This window comes from Panulirus ornatus, chromosome 13 (assembly GCF_036320965.1).
Source record: "Panulirus ornatus isolate Po-2019 chromosome 13, ASM3632096v1, whole genome shotgun sequence".
NCBI classification, from domain to species: Eukaryota; Metazoa; Arthropoda; class Malacostraca; order Decapoda; family Palinuridae; genus Panulirus; species Panulirus ornatus.
This window is the reverse complement of record NC_092236.1, coordinates 21,007,475-21,029,517: the sequence shown is the minus strand read 5'-3', so window position 1 is coordinate 21,029,517 and position 22,043 is coordinate 21,007,475. Positions and strand designations below refer to the sequence as shown.

At 44.3% G+C, this 22,043-nt stretch overlaps 1 protein-coding gene across 1 annotated transcript in view; it reads right to left on the bottom strand.

The window, feature by feature from the left end:
• The window catches only part of LOC139752801 (serine/threonine-protein phosphatase with EF-hands pef-1-like), a 240,078-nt gene extending 218,306 nt beyond the window's left edge, over positions 1 to 21,772 (bottom strand). The window contains exon 1 of the mRNA XM_071668718.1: positions 21,281 to 21,772. The gene's annotated coding sequence lies outside the window, so the exon portion shown is untranslated. The remainder of the gene's footprint in view (positions 1 to 21,280) is intronic.
• Between the last annotated feature and the right edge of the window lie 271 nt (positions 21,773 to 22,043).

Below are 22,043 nucleotides of genomic sequence, written 5' to 3'. Positions count from 1 at the left end.
GTTTAAAAAGAGAGATATACATAAATATACGTATGTAAGTACGAGAGATGGACAAAGAGCGTTATTGGATTACGTGTTAATTGATAGGCGCGCGAAAGAGAGACTTTTGGATGTAAATGTGCTGAGAGGTGCAACTGGAGGGAAGTCTGATCATTATCTTGTGATGCGAAGGTGAAAATTTGGAGAAGTTTCCAGAAAAGAAGAGAGAATGTTGGGGTGAAGAGAGTGGTGAGAGTAAGTGAGCTTGGGAAGGAGACTTGTGTGAGAAAGTACCAGGAGAGACTGAGTACAGAATGGAAAAAGGTGAGAACAAAGGAGGTAAGGTGAGTGGGGCGAGGAATGAGATGTATTTAGGGAAGCAGTGATGGCTTGCGCAAAAGATGCTTGTGGCATGAGAAGCGTGGGAGGTGGGCAGATTAGAAAGGGTAGTGAGTAGTGGGATGAAGAAGTAAGATTATTAGTGAAAGAGAAGAGAGAGGCATTTGGACGATTTTTGCAGGGAAATAATGCAAATGACTGGGAGATGTATAAAAGAAAGAGGCAGGAGGTCAAGAGAAAGGTGCAAGAGGTGAAAAAGAGGGCAAATGAGAGTTGGGGTGAGAGAGTATCATTTTTAAGGAGGATAAAAAGATGTTTTGGAAGGAGGTAAATAAAGTGCGTAAGACAAGGGAACAAATGGGAGCTTCAGTGAAAGGAGCTAATGGGGAGGTGATAACAAGTAGTGGTGATGTGAGAAGGAGATGGAGTGAGTATTTTGAAGGTTTGTTGAATGTGTTTGATGATAGAGTGGCAGATATAGGGTGTTTTGGTCGAGGTGGTGTGCAAAGGGAGAGGGTTAGGGAGAATGATTTGGTAAACAGAGAAGAGGTAGTAAAAGCTTTGCGGAAGATGAAAGCCGGCAAGGCTGCGGGTTTGGATGGTATTGCGGTGGAATTTATTAAAAAAGGGGGTGACTGTATTGTTGACTGGTTGGTAAGGTTATCTAATGTATGTATAACCCATAGTGTGGTGCCTGAGGATTGGCGGAATGCTTGCATAGTGCCATTGTACAAAGGCAAAGAGGATAAAAGTGAGTGCTCAAATTACAGAGGTATAAGTTTGTTGAGTATTCCTGGGAAATTATATGAGAGGGTATTGATTGAGAGGGTGAAGGCATGTACAGACCATCAGATTGGGAAAGAGCAGTGTGGTTTCAGAAGTGGTAGAGGATGTGTGGATCAGGTGTTTGCTTTGAAGATTGTATGTGAGAAATGCTTAGAAAAGCAAATGGATTTGTATGTAGCATTTATGGATCTAGAGAAGGCATATGATAGAGTTGATAGAGATGCTATGTGGAGGGTATAAAGAATATATGGTGTAGGGGGCAAATTGTTAGAAACAGTGAAAAGTTTTTATCGAGGATGTGAGGCATGTGTACGTGTAGGAAGAGAGGAAAGTGATTGGTTCTCAGTGAAAGTAGGCTTGCGGCAGGGGTGTGTGGTGTCTCCATGGTTGTTTAATTTGTTTATGGATGGGGTTGTTTGGGAGGTGAATGCAAGAGTTTTGGAAAGAGGGGCAAGTATGTAGTCTGTTGTGGATGAGATGGCTTGGGAAGTGAGTCAGTTGTTGTTCGCTATTGATACAGCGCTGGTGGCTGATTCGTGTGAGAAACTGCAGAGACTGGTGACTGAGTTTGGTAAAGTGTGTGAAAGAAGAAAGCTGAGGGGCAAGTCAATAGAGGGGTAAGTTTGAATGAAGAAAAACTGGAGGAAGTGAAGTGTTTTAGATATCTGGGAGTGGATTTGGCAGCAGATGGAACCATGTAAGCGGAAGTGAATCATAGGGTGGGGGAGGGGACGAAAGTTCTAGGAGCATTGAAGAATGTGTGGAAGTCGAGAACATTATCTCGGAAAGCAAAAATGGGTATGTTTGAAGGAATAGTGGTTCCAACAATGTTATGTGGTTGCGAGGCGTGGGCTATAGATAGAGTTGTGCGGAGGAGAGTGGATGTGCTGGAAATGAGATGTTTGAGGACAATATGTGGTGTGAGGTGGTTTGATCGAGTAAGTAATAATAGGGTAAGAGAGATGTGTGGTAATAGAAAGAGTGTGGTTGAGAGAGCAGAAGAGGGTGTTTTGAAATGGTTTGGTCATATGGCGAGAATGAGTGAGGAAAGATTGACCAAGAGGATATATGTGTCAGAGGTGGAGGGAACGAGGGAGAAGTGGGAGACCAAATTGGCGGTGGAAAGATGGAGTGAAAAATATTTTGAGTGATTGGGGCCTGAACATGCAGGAGGGTGAAAGGCGTGCAAGGAATAGAGTGAATTGGAACGATGTGAAGCGTCTGGGGTAAACCATGGAAAGTCCTGTGGGGCCTGGATGTGGAAAGGAAGCTGTGGTTTCGGTGCATTATTACATGACAGCTAGAGACTGAGTGTGAACGAATGTGGTCTTTGTTGTCTTTTCCTAGCGTTACCTCGCGCACATGCGGGGAGAGGGGGTTGTTATTTCATGAGTAGCGGGGTGGCGATGGGAATGAATAAAGACAGACAGTATGAATTATGTACATGTGTATATATTTATGTGTCTGTGTGTGTATATATACGTATAAGTTGAGATGTATAGGTATGTATATTTGCGTGTGTGGACGTGTATGTATATACATGTGTATGTGGGTGGGTTGGGCCATTCTTTCGTCTGTTTCCTTGCGCTACCTCGCTAACGCGGGAGACAGCGACAAATTAAATAAATAGATAGATAAAAAAATCATTATTATCATTATCATCGTTATCATAATCATCACCATTATTTGTAACCGAGCCTAACCCCAGAACCTCTTTTTATAAGGTTGTGCACCTTCGAGGCTGCTCCACATCCACTAGCAGGGAAAGGATGAATTTTTTTTTTTTTTTTTTGAATGAGAAGTGCCTCAACGAGATAGCACTCCTTTTCGTCCATTGACGATGATATAACCACGTTGAGGGTGACCTGCAGGTGTATTCTGGTAATGCCCATAGGAAGTAGGTGAGGCACGCGGATAGAAACCGAAGGAAAAGCGCAGTCAACGGCAGATCCTCTGAGCAGATGGAGTTCATTATCACACCCTCCCCTCCTAACCAGGTAAGTCACAGAGGCAAGACACCGTTTCACCAACAATCTATAGCCTTGCCCCTATATCCACAGATGGACATTTGACTATACCAAGAGTGTAAAGATCCTCGGCAGACATTTATACAGAAGGCGAAGGTTCAACACGGTAAGATCAAGGAAAACTCGATCATCGCTCTGGCACCTAAATGCTAAAGAACGTAAAGTATTCCGGCAAGGAATTAAACGTCTTCGAAGGAAACCCACAAGGCAGTATCAGATATCTTAAAGTCAACAGTAGATTGATGGGGATCAAGAGAATGCACGCTAATTGATGAACATATGGAAGTATGTATTCAAAGATTACGTCCAGTGAAAATAGGACTTATAACCAAGCCAACGAATGTGAAAGTATAATGTGGCTGACTTATGGAAATAGCATTCCTACATCAGACCATAGACTCATCACAGCTGTACATAGACCTGGCAGTAAGAATTACCATGTCGCGGCCACCACCAGCCACTCCAAAATCCAAAGACACAGTCCCAGGAAGGAGCCTAATATACAAGAAACAAAGTCGCAAGTTTCCACAAAAAGGCCTTCACTTCCTTCTAAACCAGGAATGCTTGACTCTCACCTAAAGAATTTACGTCCTATATTCCCCTTCAGAAGTACCCGAGAACATTTTTGAGAGAACTATTAGATTAAGTTGGCACGTAGAAAGCATGTTTGACCAGAATCAACGTACGGATCGAAGCACCACCTCTGTAATTGCAATCACTGTAGAAAAAAAAAAATACCAGAGGACTCGGGATAAACTGTACAGCCATACAAAGAAACAGGCAAGGCATTTGCCAAAGTTTGACTGAACGGCCCACAGTATAAACTGTTAGATTGGGCATGACAGAAATCACAGAGAATACTATGCAGTTTTCTCATCCAAGATACTGGCGCAATCGCCATCAACTCTGCAAAGTCATCAAATTCTATTTTACCTCATGGGGTTTAACAACGCAGTGCCCTGTCACTAACTCTATTCATAGACTACACGGCAGAATATTTACCCTCCAATATGGAACATGAGCGCGGATATCTCTTAGGTAGATGATACCTCTCAAATGTCAGTCTCAACAACATGTTCTCAGAAGTCACACTCAACGGATTCGAAAATAACTGGAGAATAAAAACAGACATAAACAAATTCGCTGTTGTGGCGCTTGGGAGAATATAACCCAGCAACATACTCATAGCTGGACACAGGCCAACGTAAACAGAGGAGCTGCAAAATCCTGAGCCACACACTAACACCATACGGCCAATGTACGGAACATATCAACAAAAGACCAAGCACAAGGTAAAGCAGCCCTGCCCAGTCTTTACGGATACTGCCGCCTTCCGAAGAGGCGAACATTACAACCGGTAAAGACTGTGATCTTTCCCATATACTGACCTACTCCTCAGCACCCATACAATTCGCCTCCCAGTCACGCATGCTGAAACTACAGAGGGTACAAAGCAAGGCCCTATAATTCTTCACAGACGAAAAATACCCATCCATCGAAAACACAGACGATCAACATCAACGACTTAAGATGAATCCCGTTGGTACCTGCTTGATGGAAGCAACACAACATTATTGAACATGGCAGAAGCTAGAATACAACAGAGACACAAACTATACAAAAATCCAGTACCTGGACAGTGGTGCGAACACGGAACACAACTGTGTTCCCACGAACCATCAAAGCCCTGAGAGAGGCTCCAGCTATCCTTTGATATACACAGTCAACAATGTTTAGGTTAGCTTCACCTATTTCTTCCTAGACTAACAAGAAAGGCCATCAGTACGCTTACAAGCACCCGGTCATCTGGGGAGATAGATATAAGACAAAAATACGTATCCATCAAACCATTCACGTACGCTAATAAAACCCACACCATTCATCTGTACACCTTACAATTACTTTTCATTACTCACCTGTACCTTCCCCAGTCTGACCCCTTCCTTTTCCCCTCTTCTTAATCACCCAATTAGAGAAAAAAGTATAGAACTTTCTTCCCTATTTGTACATACACATGAACACACTAGGGAGCTCGAAAACGCGTAATGCATCAATACTTCACATTAGGGTGACGGGTGTGGCTGGGAGCAGTGGCTAGGTCTGGCCTCAGTCTTGTTACACTCCTGCCGCAAGAAATAATAGTGAGAGCCGTATCTTGTTATTACTCAAACCTCTACTAATCCTGGCTCATTTTTGATATCTTTCAGTCTGCATGCTTGATTTTGTATTTGAATTCACTAAGGGGCAGTTTTTTATAATAATCATCTGTGATAGACCCATCAAAGTATGATTAAATGTAGATACTGTAATGCTTTTATGAAAAATATGGCAACTTCAGTGAAGGCTCTTTGAAGTGTGTGAGATCATGTCAGGTGAGTGCCTGGCCACGCACGCACGTGGGAAAGAGAAGCATATTTTACTGCAGTTCTGAGTGTGGTGTGTTGCGTCTGCTCCTCCCATGTAATACATTATTCAGAACAGTAGATCCATCCATCATTCCCTCTCCTGCTCTTTTTTCCTGTTTCCCTACTCTTCTCCTCTACTGCCTCCCTCCGCTACTCTCCTGCTTCCCCTCTCCTCTGCTGCTTCTCCTTCTCTCCTACCACCCTCTCCTCCTCTCCTACCACCCTCTGCTCCTCTCCTGCCTCCCTCTCCTCCTCTCCTGGCTCCTTCACCTCTTTCCTCTCACCCCAACACTTCTCCCCTCTCCAATTCTTCCCTAACTCTTTCACCTCTACCCTTTCATCTCCTTTTTTCCTATTCTCCTTTTTCCTATCATGTGATTTATCCCTTCACCCTCCGGTCTAACCCATCTTTCTCTTCCCTTACCATTCACCCACTGCCAATCCTCACCACCTCGGCTGTACCCCGACACCTGACGCGGGGCTTGCGACATTCCCTCGTACTTCCAGGGATTGGGTGTCTCCACCCAGGATGGCCAACTGGCGCGATGGTAGGTACCACACCCTGTGCCACAGACAGGTGTGTCTCCCCCTTGGGGCGGTCATTTGGTGCAGTGGAAGTTACCACACCCTGCGCTGCCTGCCTACCACCCTAGACCACCTATTTCCAGCTGCTGTGGCTTCACACCACTCACCACTGTGCCATCAGGAGGCAAGTGCACCTCTTTTGTGATGCTCGGTTATCAGTGTCACCCCATCTTGCCCCAGGTGTGAGGAAAGTTGATAAGGGAGCTGCTGTGAGGAGAGGCTAATGGAAGGAGCAAGTGTAAGGATTTTCAAGATGAGGAGGCCTTCATGAGGATTGGTTGGTGTGAAGGGGCAGACGTGGAAAGTGTTCGGTATGAGGGGCAAACTTGAAAAGTGGCTGATGCGAGAACAAAAGTGAGGAGCAAATGGTGTCAAGGGAACAGACGTGAGAAGCCGATTGTGCGAGGGAGCAGATATGAGGGGTGGCTGGTATGAGAAGGACAGACATGAGGATTAGTTGGTGTTTGGGGACAGACATGATGAGTGACTATTGCGAGGGATACAGACGGTCGGAGAGAGACAGGAAGGGAAGGGGGCTAGACATGAGGAGTGGCTAGTGTGAAGACAAACAAGTGTGAGGAGGCAGGGACCTGGGTGTGAGGAAAGAGGGAGGCATCGTACGTATCCTCTTCAGCTCACCTCCACACAGCGTTAGGGAGACAGAGTTTCCTCAATAAACACTGTTTTTCTGGTAAGTAAAGCGGGTCCCAGTGAGGCCCTGGTGGGGGTCGCTCAATGGGTGAGTGGCCCGAGTTGAGGCCCAGCAGGCACTATCCTCCTTAACCCGTACTGGCCATATCAGGCCACAAGCCTCGCCCTCTTACCACCTACATTCCTTTACTCTCCCCCTGAGGCTCAGCAGAGCTTGTGCTCAAAGCCTGTTTTGCAGTAAAATTCAAATCTTTTTTTCTATTAGATACTATTTCTCTGAATCTCTCAGTATATTTTCAGATTAAAGTATTCCAGCGATAGGGAACGCGTACTGCGAATCTTTCATGTTAATTCACTGGTATTTCTGTCCAGAAAAGCCGAAAGGTTAGGGTAGGGACATAGAGTGGTGACTGCCCCAATAGGGCTTCGGAGAAAACAGCTGTACATGTTTCTCTAGCAGGAGAAATGTGTACAAGTGTCTTCTCCAAAGCCCTATTGGGGCAGTCACCATTCCATGTGATCCTCTCAGAAGGGGTGCAGAAAGCACTCCCTCTAACAGAGGGGCGAGAGTGGTGCGGGGGAAGCCCTCCTGCCTGAAGAGCAAGAGTTGAGTAAGGGAGCCTCACTCCTACCATGAAAGCAAGAGCGAAATGGATAAAGCCTCCCTCCAGCCATAGGTAAGCTTTCCTTTTGCACAATATTGAAAAAACTTTATTCGATTAAGGAACCAGTAAATTACTGCAGGTCCATGTTACTGTCAGACGTGAATATATGGACAGTGTTTGATATCCGAATTACAGCGAACATTCTTCCTAGACGGTTAAGCCTACGTGACCAAGAACAGCATCACCTAACAACTTGCAACCTCCGTAATGGTTTCCCACCCCCCACCTCCAGGGTGCCGTTCTAACCCCCCACACTCTTCCCCCTCTGGCTACATGACCATCCACCTCCTTCTTGAACCTAAAACATCCTCACCTTTCCATCACGGTCGATCTTTCCATTTCACAGGATGCTGAAAGAACCCAAGTGTCAACTAACATAGAATATCTCGCATCTCGTGAGCAATGGCGCCTTCATAACAGATATGGCGCTATCCCCAAAAATAGTCTTCTTTAGGCTACTGACATACGACCAAAGAAAAGCTAAAAAAAAAAAAGATACCCCTGGACATTACATTGTCCAACCAACCTGTATCTATAGCCCACGCCTCACAACCATATAACATTGTTGAAGCTACTATTCCTTCAAACATACCCATTTTTGCTTTCCGAGATAATGCTCTCGATTTCCACACATTTTTCAACGCTCCCAGAACCTTCGGCCTCAACAAAACACCGACAGTCTCAGAAATCTATGACACGTAGTCTCCTCTCTTCGCTTCAGTATCATCAGTACGCAGGCAATACGAACACTAAACGTCCTCGGAACTTTTACAGGAAAGAAATTTGGCTCACACGAGAAAATCTTTTTCATTCTGTACACACAGTTCCTGTGGGCAGCTGAACTCTTTGCCTCCCCAGCTTGGTCCCCTGCCATACATAGACCATCTCTCAAAAACTCATAACAAACAGAAAACAAAACTCTCAAAACCACAAAAGGCTGCAGCCTCGCCATCATAGATGACACAAATAATCAGAAACCCAGATCCAGACGGCTATAGACATGAGAGGTGTGCATTTTGTGGCAGCAGCTCACAACCTCGCTGATCTTCATTATATGGACCTTTGTCCTTTACACGTTCAGATTCTGGTCATCTCTTTTATTTAATAAACCGTTGACTCCCTACTTTCATCATCATCATTGTCATCACTATCATTATTAGTGGCAGTAGTAGTAGTGGTAGTAGTACTAGTAGTAGTAGTAATCTCTCTCTCAAAAACCAACTACCTCAACTCAGAAATAAAAAACAATCCAGACAACATTTCAGTAATCTATTCAACTAAATCCCCTTTCCACCAACCAGTGCTAGAACAACCAACTCCTTCCCTCACCAGCCATTACTCGTACGATCAAATATACTCATACACACGTCACATACCAAGCACTCGCTCCCCTGATACCATTTCCAACATACCGCTTCCATGATAAGCCCTTCCCAGACTGCACTGACCAAGAAATATGTGTCACGCTATCACGGCTCAGATCTGGCCACCAGCCATTATCACAAGCAGACAAACTTGGAATAGACACCACGCAAGACCCTTCCTCCTTACACTGTCACATTCCCACTGAAGACACCAAACAATTAACCGCGGCTGCCTAGCACACGTGAAACTTCATTATTGTTTCTCTCCAAGATCTCTAAGACAGCCCGGGGGACGTGGCATACTATCTGAGCGTCGTGGAATTCCGCTAAAGGGATCATTCGGTTAAACAGTAATGATATGACGGAATATACGACTCAGAATTGATGAATCTTGTGAAAGTTTTAATCAAAAGAGTCAAATATCTATTCCCAGTGCTGATATAAAAGTGACTAAGAGCAGTTCTTATGCTTCATAACTTATGGCTGCCGTCTTCTCAAAGGGCAGCACTTGAGCAGTGGCTGACGAAGTTTTGATTTGTGTTGAGAGTGATATGAGAACACTTCCAGTGTTTGCCTTATTGCTTTCTGTCACTCTGCACGAACTGTGATGAATTGCTTTCTGTCACTCTGCAAGAAATGTGATGACAGGCGTTAACCTCTGTCTGGCCACTACCTGGATCCTGTCTGGCCTTAACTTGGACCCTACCCAGTTTCTAACTGGTCCCTACCCACCTCCTACCTGGTCGCGGCCCAGACCCTGTCCGGCCCAAACTTGGACCTCATCCAACCCTAGCTTGTCCCCTGTCCGGCCCAGTTCTAGCCCCTCACTCCGGTCGTGGACTGATGATTGTATCTTAGGATCCACAACCGCCACAATGTCTCCCCAGCGCTTCTGTAGGACCTTCCCGCCTTGGAGTGAATAACCTTATCTTGAGCCTTAATGGCTTCTTGCTCCTCATAAAACTTGTGAAATACTGCGGTGAGAATATACTAACCCTGGAAAGTTGATGTAAGTGATAAACTGACATGCGAGATGGAATCATCGACCAATTAGCTGATACTTGTAAGATCAGATCCTCAACGAGGAGATGGTGGAGGTCGGGATGGAGTGTGTAGGTCCCACTAGAGTTTTCATTGATTGGTAGGTAGGCAGGTAATCCTGACCAGTCAGCTAATACCTTTAAAGTCTGGCGTTAACATAAGCACTTTTTTGAGTAAATTGCCAACTATTTTTCGAATCTGACCAAAGTCTTTGTTACCGGAACGCCGCCAGAAACAAGTATATATATCCTCATACCCAACACCTTTTGTCTGGCACACCTGTCACTGTAGGCACACCTGTCTCCAGGCACACCCGTCACTCATATATTCAGGTCTTACAGTAACATGTACCTGCAGTAATTCACTAATTTCTTAATCGAATGAAATTCTTCCATATTGTGTAAAAGGAAGGCTTACCTCTAGCTGGAGGGAGGATTTATCCACTTCGCTCTTGCTTTCATGGTAGGAGTGAGGCTCCCTTCCTCACTTAACTCGCTCTTCAGGCAGGAGGGCTTCCCTAGCACCCCTCACCCTTCTGGCTCAGGGAGGGCTTCCTGCACTTCATTCGCACCCCTTCTGACTGGGGCACAGGGAGCCCTCAAAGCCATTTGTACCTCTGGCAGGAAAAACATGTACAATTGTCTTCTCCAAAACCCTCCTGGGGCAGCCATACCTGGCGCAAGGGTATCTCTCCTATCACCTTGGGCTCACCTGCAACATACATGTATTACCCTAGCACACATGTCATTGTTAACTTGCCGTACTTGTGGCCTGGCACTCGTGTCATCCTAGGCCCTGTCACGTTAAGCACACGTGTGGTCCACTACATCTCTCTTCCCACTTCTTTACTGTGCATCTTATGCACCTGTCACTCATCATCTCGCCAGACACGTATGTGTAATGCTGTGTTACCTCGCCACACATGTCCGTCAACGTATTACCTTCCCATATATTATTTTATTTATTTATTTTGCTTTGTCGCTGTCTCCCGCGTTAGCGAGGTAGCGCAAGCAAAACAGACGAAAGAATGGCCCAACCCACCCACATACACATGTATATACATACACGTCCACACACGCAAATATACATACCTATACATCGTAACTTATACATATATAGACACACACAGACATATACTTATATACACATGTGCATAATTCATACTGCCTGCCTTTACTCATTCCCATCGCCGCCCTGCCACACATGAAAAAACAGCCCCCTCCCCCGCATGTGCGCGAGGCAGCGCTAGTAAAAGACAACAAAGGCCACATTCGTTCACACTCAGTCTCTAGCTGTCGTGTAATAATGCACCGAAACCACAGCTCCCTTTCCACATCCAGGCCCTACAGAACTTTCCATGGTTTACCCCAGACGCTTCACATGCCCTGGTTCAATCCAATGACAGCACGTCGACTCCGGTATACCACATCGTTCCAATTCACTCTATTCCTTGCACGCCTTTCACCCTCCTGCATGTTCAGGCCCCGATCACTCAAAATCTTTTTCACTCCATCTTTCCACCTCCAATTTGGTCTCCCACTTCTCCTCGTTCCCTCCACCTCTGACACATATATCCACTTGGTCAATCTTTCTGCACTCATTCTCTCCATGTGACCAAACCATTTCAAAACACCCTCTTCTGCTCTCTCAACCACACTCTTTTTATTACCACACATCTCTCTTACCCTATCATTACTTACTCGATCAAACCACCTCACACCACATATTGTCCTCAAACATCTCATTTCCAACACATCCACCTTCTTCCGCACAATTCTATCTATAGCCCACGCCTCGCAACCATATAACATTGTTGGAACCACTATTCCTTTAAACATACCCATTTTTGCTTTCCGAGATAACGTTCTCGACTTCCACACATTCTTCAAGGCTCCCAGAACTTTCGCCCCCTCCCCCACCCTATGATTCACTTACGCTTACATGGTTCCATCCAGATATCTAAAACACTTCACTTCCTCCAGTTTTTCTCCATTCAAACTTACCTCGAAATTGACTTGACCCTCAACCCTACTGTACCTAATAACTTTGATCTTATTCACATTTACTCTCAGCTTTCTTCTTTCACACACTTTACCAAACTCAGTCACCAGCTTCTGCAGTTTCTCTCCCGAATCAGCCACCAGCGCTGTATCATCAGCGAACAACAACTGACTCACTTCCCAAGCTCTCTCATCCACAACAGACTGCACACTTGCCCCTCTTTCCAAAACTCTTGCATTTACCTCCCAAACAACCCCATCCATAAACAAATTAAACAACCATGGAGACATCACACACCCTTGCCGCAAACCAACATTCACTGAGAACCAATCACTTTCCTCTTCCTACCCGTACACATGCCTCACATCCTCGATAAAAACTTTTCACTGCTTCTAACAACTTTCCTCCCACACCATATATTCTTAATACCTTCCACAGAGCATCTCTATCATACGCCTTCTCCAGATCCATAAATGCTACATACAAATCCATTTGCTTTTCTAAGTATTTCTCACATACATTCTTCAAAGCAAACACCTGATCCACACATCCTTTACCACTTCTGAAACCACACTGCTCTTCCCCAGTCTGATGCTCTGTACATGCATTCACCCTCTCAATCAGTACCCTCCCTTATCATTTCCCAGGAATACTCCACAAACTTATACCACTGTAATTTGAGCACTCGCCTAAATCCCCTTTGTCTCTGTACAATGGCACTATGCAAGCATTCCGCCAATCCTCACGCACCTCACCATGAGTCATACATACATCAAATAACTTTGCCAACCAGTCAACAATACAGTCACCCCCTTTTTTAATAGATTCCACTGCAATACCATCCAAACCCGCTGCCTTGCCGGCTTTCATCTTCCGCAAAGCTTTTACTACCTCTTCTCTGTTTACCAAATCATTCTCCCTAACCCTCTCACTTTGCACATCACCTCGACCAAAACACCCTATATCTGCCACTCTGTCATCAAATACATTCAACGAACCTTCAAAATACTCACTCCATCTCCTTCTCACATCACCACTACTTGTTATCACCTCCCCATTAGCCCCCTTCACTGAAGTTCCCATTTGTTTCCTTGTCTTACGCACTTTATTTACCTCCTTCCAAAACATCTTTTTATTCTCTCTAAAATTTAATGATACCCTCTCACCCCAACTCTCATTTTCCTCTTTTTCACCTCTTGTACCTTTCTCTAGACCTCCTGCCTCTTTCTTTTATACATCTCCCACTCATTTACATTATTTCGCTGCAAAAATCGTCCAAATGCCTTTCTCTTCTCTTTCACTAATAATCTTACCTTCTTCATCCCACCACTCACTACCTTTTCTAATCTGCCCACCTCCCACGCCTCTCGTGCCACAAGCATCTTTTGCGCAAGCCATTACTGCTTCCCTAAATACATCCCATTCCTCCCCCACTCCCCTTACCTCCTTTGTTCTCACCTTTTTCCATTCTGTACTCAGTCTCTCCTGGTACTTCCTCACACAAGCCTCCTTCCTAAGCTCACTTACTCTCACCACTCTTTTCACCCCAACATTCTCTCTTCTTTTCTGAAAACCCCTACAAATCTTCACCTTCGCCTCCACAAGATAATGATCAGACATCCCTCCAGTTGCACCTCTCAGCACATTATCATCCAAAAGTCTCTCTTTCGCACGCCTATCAATTAACACATAATCCAATAACGCTCTCCGGCCATCTCTCCTACTTACATACGTATACTTATGTATATCTCTCTTTTTAAACCAGGTATTCCCAATCACCAGTAATTTTTCAGCACATAAATCTACAAGCTCTTCACCATTTCTATTTACAACACTGAATACCCCATGTACACCAATTATTCCCCCAACTGCAACATTACTCACCTTTGCATTCAAATCACCCATCACTATAACCCGGTCTCGTGCATCAAAACTTCTAACACACTCACTCAGCTGCTCCCAAAACACTTGCCTCTCATGATCTTTCTTCTCATGCCCAGATGCATATGCACCAACAATCACCCATCTCTCTCCATCCACTTTCAGTTTTACCCGTATCAATCTAGAGTTTACTTTCTTACACTATATCACATACTCCCACCACTCCTGTTTCAGGAGTAGTGCTACTCCTTCCCTTGCTCTTGTCCTCTCAATAACCCCTGACTTTGCTCCCAAGACATTCCCAAACCACTCTTCCCCATTACCCTTGAGCTTCGTCTCACTCAGAGCCAAAACATCCAGGTTCCTTTCCTCAAACATACTACCTGTCTCTCCTTTTTTTCTCATCTTGGTTACATCCACACACATTTAGACACCCCGGTCTGAGCCTTCGAGGAGGATGAGCACTCCCCGCGTGACTCTTTCTTCTGTTTCCCCTTTTAGAAAGTTATCTAACATATGTATGTTAGATAATAAGTCGTCTCATCACATGCGTGTCTTAAGTGTATGTTCTGTCTCAACACACCTGGTACCGCAGCACAGGTGGCTCAACGACAAAAGTCACAAAGGCATACCTCCATCCGAAAAATCTCCTACTCGCACACCTCTCATACTACCACCGCTCTTAAATCAGTACACGTGTCATCCGGCACACCCTCTCTCCCGGCAGAGTTGCGGCACGTCCTGGACAATCCCCACATCCACACTTTTCAGCCCTCCCTTTTAGCGTCCTCCTCGACCTTCCTCATGCACAATGACCCAGCAGCTCCGCTTCAAAATTTGCTCTTTGACCTCCCTACCTGCAGGATCTTCTATGTTACTCATTATCTTTTCAATTTCATTTTCTTCATATTCCAGCTTCTTTCCATCCTTAAGTTCTTTGACTTGTTCCACATCATCTTCCATCTCAACTTCATCTCTTTCTGTCTTAATTCACGTCTGTCTATCTCAAATGATTTTTTTTCTCTGGTTTTTTAACGTCTTTCTTCATTTTCTTAAATGCCCTTGATCTTTCAGATGACCTTTCACCTTCCTCCAGCAATATTCTTGTTTTTCTTCAGACTCTTTCTTGGCGGCCCAGATCCCAGAAAAAGGACTTGGATTCCTTTGGTGTTCCTTTTTCTTCCTCCTTTCTCCACATTCGACAGTGAAAGACCTTTTGAGAGGCCTGATGGAAGGTGTGATGAGAGGCCTGTTAAGAAGTGAGGTGAGGAACTCGTGAGAGGCCTGAGTAGAGCTCTTTTGGAAAGACGTGCTGAGAACTGAGTGATGATAGTTTGGGTGAGACCTAATTAGAAACCTAATCGAGGCTTGTAGTGAGGCTTGGTAGTAGGCTTAACGATAAGTCTCATTAAGAGCCCAGTGGGAGGCACTACCGCCTGAGTATCGGGAGGGTTAGTGTTAGTGAAGCAGTGAGCCACCTGTCATGTACTCCTACCTGGGAAGCCTTCTCCCCACAAACTAGCACCCTTTAATCTCACACACAATACCTGACAACACGAAACTCACGCACCTTCTTGCTCTAAATTCTAGATTTTGCCTAAGTTATATAGTAAGAAATACTATAAGTACACCAGTTTGATCATTTTCCTACGCCAAGTCGAAACATCGCCACCAGTCGAGGAATACTAGAAGATTCCCAGGTGCCCCTTGACCATCATCCTTCAGTTACTGTGACCTACTCCATCTCTTCAGACACTGTTTCTAGACCTGGCTCATTCTCTGTTCACTTCTTCGGTATTCGCCGTCTGAAATGCAACCTTCCCCCAGTCTTCTGCACTCGGAAACCCAACTATCCAAGGCTGCCACTACTTTGCACTAGAAAATTCAAGTTAGAATCTTTACCATCATTTTCACTCTAAGGACTTTGTTTGTGCTTTACTACAGCATAAAAGCACCTATTGTTCAACCCGTGGATCTCGTGTCTTACAAATCTTGAAGCCGCCTGGCTCTAAATTCCTCTACAACTATAACTTTATATTTTTCATATGTTTCTCCATAATTCTCTGACCACGTAAAGCTTTCCGAGTGGTTAATGTTCCACCACGAAGGATTCCTCTCTTCACATTCACGCGCTGAAACCTTTATGCAAGGAGTCGAGGTCCCATTTTTTCCCCCTAATCTATAACTTGGAACAAATAACAAACTCCCGAAAAGAGTTCCCGACTGTCACGAACACTGTTCAACACTCTCGATCTATTTTCTTTTCTTTTTTCATTCCGGAAACCCTTCCACCATACTCAAATTGTTTCTGTTCCTTGGAGTCCTGCGACCAAGAAATTATCTCTATTACTCACATATGGACATAACCACCCAATAACTCTTCGATCTGCCAACTCCAGTGCTTTGGGAGAAGTCAGCGGTCAACCGTACGCAGTTTTTTCAACTATTTTCCTTCGAATGGGTACCGCTACGCTGGCTGGAATAGATGATTTGGACAACGGAATAACTTACCGTCAACCCTTTCTAACGCAAAGACTATCAATATCTTGAAAATCCGGCTTAAAATTGTAGTATCTACTGAATGAACGCAAGGACAAATATATACATATACATTCTTTTTCTCATTCTAGATCCCAAGAATATACAGTAGAGCAGCAGAGGCTGGAATAGCGTCATGAGATTTGAGAGTAGAATTTTCTCTCGTTCTCTTCTGTTGAATTCCATTCAGCCTTACTTTACATATGCATGTTTGTTTGTGTTTTCGTATTTCTTCTATTCTTTTGCCACTCAGGTTGTTGTTGCCGGAAAGTGTTAAAAGTTGGTAGAAAACTTCTTATCGTTCAGTCCTTACTTTCTCCATTGGAAACAAACAAAAATTGAGACAGGCGCATTCACGGGCCGCCCAGGATTGAGCGCATTGGTTTGAATTGTGGTTGCGGCATATATATATATATATATATATATATATATATATATATATATATATATATATATATATATATTATCCCTGGGGATAGGGGAGAAAGAATACTTCCCACGAATTCCCTGCGTGTCGTAGAAGGCGACTAAAGGGAGGGAGCTGGGTGCTGGAAATCCTCACCTCTCGTTTTTGATTTTCCAAAAGAAGGAACAGAGAAGGGGGCCAAGTGAGGATTTCCCTCAAAGGCTCAGTCCTCTGTTCTTAACGCTACTTCGCTAACGCGGGAGATGGCGAATAGTATGAAAAAAATGAATTAGAAAAAAAAAGAAAAAAAAAAAAAAAAAAAATATATATATATATATATATATATATATATATATATATATATATATATATATATATATATATATATATATATATATATAGATATCTGGGAGTGGATCTGTCAGCGGATGGAACCATGGAAGCGGAAGTGGATCATAGGGTGGGGGAGGGGGCGAAAATTTTGGGAGCCTTGAAAAATGTGTGGAAGTCGAGAACATTATCTCGGAAAGCAAAAATGGGTATGTTTGAAGGGAATAGTGGTTCCAACAATGTTGTATGGTTGCGAGGCGTGGGCTATGGATAGAGATGTGCGCAGGAGGATGGATGTGCTGGAAATGAGATGTTTGAGGACAATGTGTGGTGTGAGGTGGTTTGATCGAGTAAGTAACGTAAGGGTAAGAGAGATGTGTGGAAATAAAAAGAGCGTGGTTGAGAGAGCAGAAGAGGGTGTTTTGAAATGGTTTGGGCACATGGAGAGAATGAGTGAGGAAAGATTGACCTAAGAGGATATATGTGTCGGAGGTGGAGGGAACGAGGAGAAGAGGGAGACCAAATTGGAGGTGGAAAGATGGAGTGAAAAAGATTTTGTGTGATCGGGGCCTGAACATGCAGGAGGGTGAAAGGAGGGCAAGGAATAGAGTGAATTGGAGCGATGTGGTATACAGGGGTTGACGTGCTGTCAGTGGATTGAATCAAGGCATGTGAAGCGTCCTGGGGTAAACCATGGAAAGCTGTGTAGGTATGTATATTTGCGTGTGTGAACGAGTGTATGTACATGTGTATGGGGGGGGGGGTTGGGCCATTTCTTTCGTCTGTTTCCTTGCGCTACCTCGCAAACGCGGGAGACAGCGACAAAGTATAAAAAAAAGAAAAAAAAGAAAAAAAAAGTATACTTTTATGTTGAAGGCTCCAGTCATGGAAAAAGTCCACATCAAGGCCGGGCCGCAATTGAAATAGACAGAATTATGAAAGTGAAAAAGAAAAGACAAGGGTTAGTATTTACGACTTTTGGAAGTCAAAAACCTGTTTTTTAGAATGTTATATTTATGACAAAGTAGAGAGTTCCAAATCTTTGAGGTGTAGGGAGAGAACAGATCTCAAAACGGCCCACCTACAAGTGGGCCAACAGACCCTCTGTTATCAGTTTTCACCATGTCCTCACTCCAATACTCGGTTGACATTTGCAGCATCTCGGAATGGGAGAGCAGGAGCCAAGTTAGCATGAACATGCTAAAACGCAATTTCTACCCATACCTCCTTCTAAATATCACTTATGTCCTTTTGATTAGTCTCAAAGAACCACAAGTCAACCTCCCTGTGATACAAATATGTTTCTTCCTTGGAACACCCACATAATCAACATCGCATAGACTGATTCTCAAAAGATGGAAGTATTGCAGAGGTACCGTAATTAGTTCCTGTTTCATATCTACAGACGATTTATTCGTCCCATTACGAAGTGTTCGCATATCTGGGATCGCACTTCCTCCACCTCTATATTTGCTAGAATGAAATCAAAAGCCTTCTGTGGCACGAATTCACCAGTTATCACTTCTCTCTCTTTGCCCGCCATAATGTTATTACACTGTCTGTTCTACATGTATTACTTAGGCCACTGCTCTCGTGAGCTGGGTGTCCGTGTCTCTACCACTATGGCTTTGACCTGTGGTACGCTTTTGGCTGCTGCCCGTGGTTACTATGTGGGTACTTGCAACACGAGGAACAACCGTTGTGATACCTCCTTCTTTCCTCAAACATCGAAGATATGGAATTCTCCTCTTCCTTACGTCTTTCCTTCTTCCTAAAGCCTTTCTACCTTTAAGGGCCCAGTCTTTGAACATCTTAGAGGCTCTGATTTATTAATCTATCTTTTTGTATTATTTTTCCTTTTCTTTTTTTCCGACATTGCGATCACTGGGGCGTGTCATGGCGTTCATCGTAAAACACAACATACACAAAAAGTTAAGAGGTACTATGCCAGGCATGGCAAAGGTCTGTCTGATGAGAGCCCTGGAATGAGCCTTACAGAGATGCTTCGTAAAAAGCTTACTCACAGACCTGAAAAGATGTGTGATAAAATCCCTGTTAAGATGCGGGATAAGAGTAGCGATGAGAGGTCTGACTGAAGGCCGTATGAGAGGCGTAGTGAGAACCCTTATTACCGGGCGGGTGAGAGGGTTCTTGAGAAGCCTGGTGAGAGGCACGATAAGGAGCTTCGTGAAAGAAAAAAAAAAAAGGTCGGTGAGAGATGTAATGAAAAGCCTGCCTGGTGAGAGGAGGAGAGGTTGATAAGAAATGAAGAATCGTGCGAGGTCTGGTCAGAACTACAATGCTGTGTGGGAGAGATAAGATATATCTCTTTGATGAGAGAGTGAAACTAAAATATATCTCTTTGGTGCGAGAGTGAAAGGTGTGAGTAGCAGCATGGTGAGAGGCCTGATGAAAGACTCATGGGTGCAATGAGAGGTAAGAAGTTCGGTATCAGGTGGGAGAGCTGTGAGAAGTGAAAGTCTGTCAAGGCTCCAGCATACCTCGTTATTTCCTGGGCTATTGAAGGGAATTCATATCATCCAACACTTGTCTCCTACTCTTTTCACAGACAGTGTTATGTTTCTTCCAACACTTGACTGTTAAACTAAACTCTCTTCCACTTTCTTCATTTCTGTTGAATCTAACTCATCTCCATCTCTTCCACACGATCTGTTCTGATGGTAAAATGTATTCGTTCCTGTCAGAGGTTCATTTCCTAAGTAAAAGCTCTTTCATAACAGTATGGTAAGATTATCATTAAAAAGTTGTCCTTCGCTCAAACCCATCTTCTCAAATTTCCAGCGAGTGCCATACATCCTCGTCTGGCATCATCTCGCGTATCAGCCAAAGTGATGAAGCTAAGATTGCCTCTTCATTGCTCTATTCCAGGTCACGTTGGATCCCACTCATACGGTGTCTACTCATATGACCATTATTTCACAGCTTCATTTACTCGGCAAACGTCTGCCCGTCTCATTAACCGCGTATTTTTCGTGTCCTTCCTAAGCTCTGCTGTCCTTTGAATTTTCCTCGTTATCTCCAACACTATATCTTCTCTACCCTCCTCATCTCCTCCTCCGAACTGGAGAGCCCAAAACTTTCCTCATTAAAACACGCCTCATGTGAAATGTGTTTATAACAGACTATACGCATCTGTCATTCGATATTAAGACACAGAAGAAAAAGTATACACCTGTGATTAAATGCATAATTGTTATGACATGAATACTCGCCATGAAATGTACAGCAGGAGGAAAGAGACAAATCTGTCATGGTATACTGAGCTGTCACGAATTGTACGCTTCTCATGGAATGCACAGTTGCCATGAAATATGCATCTCTCATGAAGTTAACTGCTGTTAAGACAGTGTTGCATCTGGTTAGAAAACTGCAGCTACCATGAAATGTGCACTTTTCACAAAACTACTGCAGCATGTCGGTGCATCTGCCGTGAGCAATATTGGAGATCATAAAGTACATTGTATCTAATCATGAGATATACAGAAATCGTAATTTGTACACCCTCCATGAAGTGTACGGAAATCAAGAAGTGTTCCTTTCCCATGAAATGTACAGAGATCTAGAAGAGTGCTCCTACCATGAAGAATACAGAAATCAAGAAATGTTCTCTTACCATGAAATGTACTGGGATCATGAAAAGTACATTTACCATGAAATATACACAAATCATACAGCGTGTACCTACCATGAGGCATTCAGAAATCATGAAATGCAAACCTGTCATGTCATATACAGAAAACTTGGAGTACATATACCATGAAATACAGATGAATCATGAAGTGCACACTCACCATGAAATAGAACCCTTTCAGAGAACATATGTGCCGTGGAAGACACACACACACACACACACACACACTTGATATATACACCTGTATTAGCGTGTTTCTGTCTTATTAAGACTAACCCACAGGGCCTGACCTAGTATCCTTCCCCCGCATACAACGTAAGCTAAATCTTTTCTTGTACTTCTTGTCTATATATTCCTCATCACTCATCCTTTCTTTCTCTTTTGAAGACTTTTCTCCGTTCCTATGTTTTTTCCTCTCTTTTCCTTTCTTTTGGACTCATTGACTTGGTCTTCGAGTCTATGACTGAAGACTTTTATCATAAGATATAGAGATTTTCTTGACTTTTGTAGTCTTCTTACATTTTAGGATACATAATAATCTTGACAGGGATTGATATGCGACTGTTAAAGTGATGTGCCCAATACTTTCAGTTAGATAGTTTTGGGTGTGTGTGGTTGGGAGGTACTCACCCGGCAGGTCAAGCGTCCTCGCTCCTGGCCACAGCTATTGACCCCAGTCCTGGTTCGCTGGATGAATGAATTTCTTTTATCCTCCCACAATACTGTCCGGGAGATTTTCTTTGACGTAAAGATATATCTTTTCAAACGTGAGACTTATGTCTAGGTGTGGGGGTGTCGCTATTTCTGTATATCTTATTAAAGCCGAGTAACAATGTTGTGGTGGCGTGGAGAGAGAAGGAGAGAAAAAGAAAGAGTTAGGGTGACAGCGTGTGTGGCACGTGGCCTCCACCACAACACAGACCACAGGTCTTCACTGGCACGGTTGTAGTAGTGTCACACACCCGCCGTGGCACCACACACAGGTGAGCCCTGACAAACGACCCGAGCGAGGAGAGGCGGTCACTCAGTGAGGCGACAGAGTGTGAGGGTAATACTGGAGGCGCGGCTGTGGATGGCACCGCCGAGCACCACGTCAGAGCAACAGGTCAGCTGCTGCACTACTGAGCCACCACTCCTCCCGCCTTCCAGCCAAGGCCTCGCCTCAACCTCCCATCCCCGGGCTGAGACGTTCCTGGTGGGTGTGTGTCGGCGGTGGGGGAGACAGATCATGCACGTGAATTAAGCGTTTCAGGGAACTAGACGTTCATGGCGGGTGACGCTGCCGGACGTGGTTTGCTTCGGAGCGGACCAAGGGGCTTGGGCGTGCCAGGAGGTTTGAGATGTATGGAGTAACAGTATGTTAACTGACTGGATCAACAACAGAAAAAATATG